The sequence below is a fragment of the Lathyrus oleraceus genome, chromosome 5 (assembly GCF_024323335.1).
Source record: "Lathyrus oleraceus cultivar Zhongwan6 chromosome 5, CAAS_Psat_ZW6_1.0, whole genome shotgun sequence".
NCBI classification, from domain to species: Eukaryota; Viridiplantae; Streptophyta; class Magnoliopsida; order Fabales; family Fabaceae; genus Lathyrus; species Lathyrus oleraceus.
In genome coordinates, this window is record NC_066583.1 from 55,811,055 (window position 1) to 55,814,932 (window position 3,878).

At 37.3% G+C, this 3,878-nt stretch overlaps 1 long non-coding RNA gene across 1 annotated transcript; it reads left to right on the top strand.

Annotated features, from left to right (window-relative positions):
• Positions 1 to 1,041: 1,041 nt before the first annotated feature.
• LOC127085486 (uncharacterized) lies at positions 1,042 to 2,259 on the top strand. Its single transcript, XR_007789154.1, has 3 exons — positions 1,042 to 1,103; positions 1,781 to 2,003; positions 2,168 to 2,259. It is a non-coding gene; the product is annotated as an uncharacterized LOC127085486 (long non-coding RNA).
• Positions 2,260 to 3,878: the final 1,619 nt, after the last annotated feature.

Here is a 3,878-nt window from a genome sequence, read left to right on the forward strand (position 1 = left end):
TGAGCCCTCACAAAACTCGACAAAGGGTTAGAGCAACAGGATGAAATCAAGAGAAAACAATGCCATGGAAACACAAGACAGGTTAGAATAAAGAGAACAAAAGAACGAATACTGTCACGTTCGCGACTGCTTCGCCTAGCGAAGGCTTAGCGAAGCTTCGCTACAGGCTCGCCTAGCGAAGCGGCTAGCGAGGGCCTGCGGGTTTTGGATTTCTCGTTGATACCTGCACGATGTTAAAGACTCCAAACCCTATGGAATTCACACTACGCCAAAAAGTGCTTTTGGCAGCACCAAAAAGAAAGCGCTTTTTAAAAAAAGCGTTGTAATAGCTTGAAAAAAAATTCGCCTATGCGTGTAAAGCGCTTTTAAGGTAAAAGCGCTCTTATAGGTCTCCACTTATGAAAGCGCTTTTAAGGTAAAAGCGCTCTTATAGGTCTCAGTCTCACATCTATGAGTTTCACACTTATGAAAGCGCTTTTAAGGTAAAAGCGCTCTTATAGGTCTCATGGGTTTCACACTTATGAAAGCGCTTTTAAGGTAAAAGCGCTCTTATAGGTCTCAGTCTCACATCTATGAGTTTCACACTTATGAAAGCGCTTTTAAGGTAAAAGCGCTCTTATAGGTCTCATGGGTTTCACACTTATGAAAGCGCTTTTAAGGTAAAAGCGCTCTTATAGGTCTCAGTCTCACACACTTATGAAAGCGCTTTTAAGGTAAAAGCGCTCTTATAGGTCTCATGGGTTTCACACTTATGAAAGCGCTTTTGAGGTAAAAGCGCTCTTATAGGTCTCATGGGTTTCAGACTTATGAAAGCGCTTTTAAGGTAAAAGCGCTCTTATAGGTCTCAGTCTCACATCTATGAAAGCGCTTTCATGGTAAAAGCGCTCTCATAGGTCATTTATAAAAATTATAATAAATCTAATATTACAAAATCCCTGACTTTCAGAAATCCCTCTTTCACTCTCTCTCGTTCGAAGCTCTCGCTGCCCTGGAAAAAATTCCACAGAGTACCTGGAAATCTCAACGATAAACACTGCAAATTTGAAAGAGACTGCATTCGAAAGAGAAGGATTCAATACCTGGAAATCTCATTGCGTTTTAAGGTTAGGTTTTCGTGTCTTTCTGTTTTGCCCTAGAAGTCAAAGAATAGGTGGTCGATTTTGGTTTGAATGGACTTGCATTGCTACATTATGGGTTATTTATTTGTCAGTATCGATTATTAGAGTTTGTGACTATGTTTGCTTAATATTCTGTAACTTACCGAAAGTTTCATCTTGTTCTGATATAAATGATATTCTGTAACTTGCATCGCCATTGACTTAGAAATAATGTTGGGAGTTCTAATAGAATCAGTGCCTTTTCAACATTTGTTTAAATTTGCTGAGAAAGTAGGAAGGAATGAACTGATATGTTTGCACCATTGTATCCTCATATTCTAACTATTACTGAAATTTCAGAAAGTGATTTTGATGTTAAATGTTGGATACTCAAATGGAATAACTTTGTCTGCTACAGTGATATATGTGATATGGTTTCAAGAACTTAGAGCAATGTCTCATATTTTGGCAATCCTATTACATGTTGGTTTGAATGAACAGTTAAACTTCAAAATGTACATTCATATTTTGGCATAACTTTGTCTGCTACAGTCATATTTTGGCAATCCTATTTAATGTTGTAAAATGATGTTTTAATATTATGTGAATTTTTAAGATGGTCACTGTAGTGTAAAATGAACCCTGATGGACTATATGTACATTTTTCATGTGCTTGTCTGCAGGTTGTTGAGTATCGTGGTGAGCAAATAGGAGGTCTTGAGGATCTGAGGGAACCATATATGTTGTTTTCTTCCTTTATAGATAAATTCTTGCTTAGCTTTTATTACATGGTTTGCGTCTAATTGAAAACTTCACGTCTTTGCCCATTTCAGGTTCTTACAAAATCGGTACTGCGTCTGAATCTGTTAATGCAGCTTACATATTTTCTAGAAAAGATCTTTCTCGGTATGTCTTTCAGCTTAGATATTATACAAACCCAAAGCATGTGTTTAATCATTTAGTATCTAGAATGAATCATTATGTTCAATTATTCATGTTAAGCTAATGAATCAAGTTACCAAAATATGTTAGTTATGTATGTTGCTTTATTATTTGACCTTGATATGCAGGCCTGCTATACAGATTCCCTGCGCAAGCAAAGCTGTTGTAGCTGTCCGGTTCTGTCCTATATTTTTTAATCTCAAAGCGACAAACTCAGGTACTTGTGCACTTAGTATAGTTCTGTTTACAACCAGTAACTATGTACAACCAGTTATATGTGGTACTGTTCCAATTAAACTGCCTGTGTGGGATGTATTCCGTCTTAAATCTATATGACCTCTTACTAGTAAAGATCATGAGTGGTGGCCTAGAGGTTCAAAGTGATTGGTCTGAGCTAATTAGACAGTTTTATATTATTTAGCTCTAGTTATGCATTAGGAAGCAGTTATGATATTTGGAACTGTGTTTTGGTCGCAACAAGCTCTTGAGTTCTTGGAAAGGAGACAGACAAAAGACTCAAAATAGTGGGACTTAGACGAGTTTCACCCAATAAAAGAGTGTTAGAGTTGGTATTGTTAGCACTCCTTTTATTAATATTAGTCCACGTAGTTTAACTATTGATATACCGGTTCGTCCATTGACACACTAACCTTATATCCCCATCGAGTTGATAATTTAATAAAATTGATAATGTGAATTGAATTTCTTGGTTCTTGAATTTCTTGGTTCTTACTTGTGAATTGAATTTCTTGAATGATCGATTACTTGGTTCTTGAATTGTTCATGTGCATCATATAAGTTTCTTGAATTGTTTTATACGTTATGACTTATCCTTGATGTTGTTTTATATGTACAGCGCTCATTCCCTGTGTTTCCGTGAGTTTGACCTTCTCGACGTTGCTGTTCGGTAAATCCGAGGTAAATTTCTTCCTCAAATTACTGGTACACTGTGATGAATTTGTCTGAAATTGCGTGAATATGTTGTGTTTTCTTGCTCCGTATTCATTCCGTGTATACTTTGGGTTTTGACAGAAACGCGTTATACCGTTTTGTACCCTAATTACTTTGCGTTAAAACCATGGATAAGACATGGATGTATTCCAATCGATTGTCGAAAGAGTACGAGAATGGGGTATCGAAATTTGTTAAGTTTGCTATTGCGCACGCCAAAGACCCCAATCGAATGACATGTCCTTGCTTGAGTTGTTGTTATGGGAGTCAGGTTGACGCGGTTCAGTTGGCATCGCATTTACTACGGTATGGAATTGATAGAAGTTATACATGTTGGAATTTGCATGGTGAGAAAAGTAACGAGAATGTTGAATCGGGGTATAATACGACCTATGCTTCAAACGACGATTGCACAGATACATATGATTATGATCGAGTCGAAGAGATTGCAGAAGCGCTTGAAGAAGATATTAAGGACTGTCCCAAAATGTTCGAGAGGTTGGTAAGCGATGCAGAGAAACCGTTGTATAATGGTTGTACAAAATTCACAAGATTGTCTGCGTTATTAAAGTTGTACAACTTAAAGGCGGGCAATGGATGGTCGGATAAAAGTTTCACAGAGTTATTAGCTCTTATGAAAGATATACTACCAGAGGATAATGTTCTTCCCAATCGAACGTATGAGGCCAAAAAGATGTTGTGCTCTATTGGCATGAGCTATGATAAGATACATGCCTGTTCAAACGATTGCGTTTTGTTTCGAAACGAGTATGCATCGTTAAATGAGTGTCCTAAATGTGGTGCCCCTCGATATAAGAAAAAGTTGTCTCCAGCAAAAGTCTTATGGTATTTTCCTATAATTCCGAGATTTAGACGCATGTATCGTAG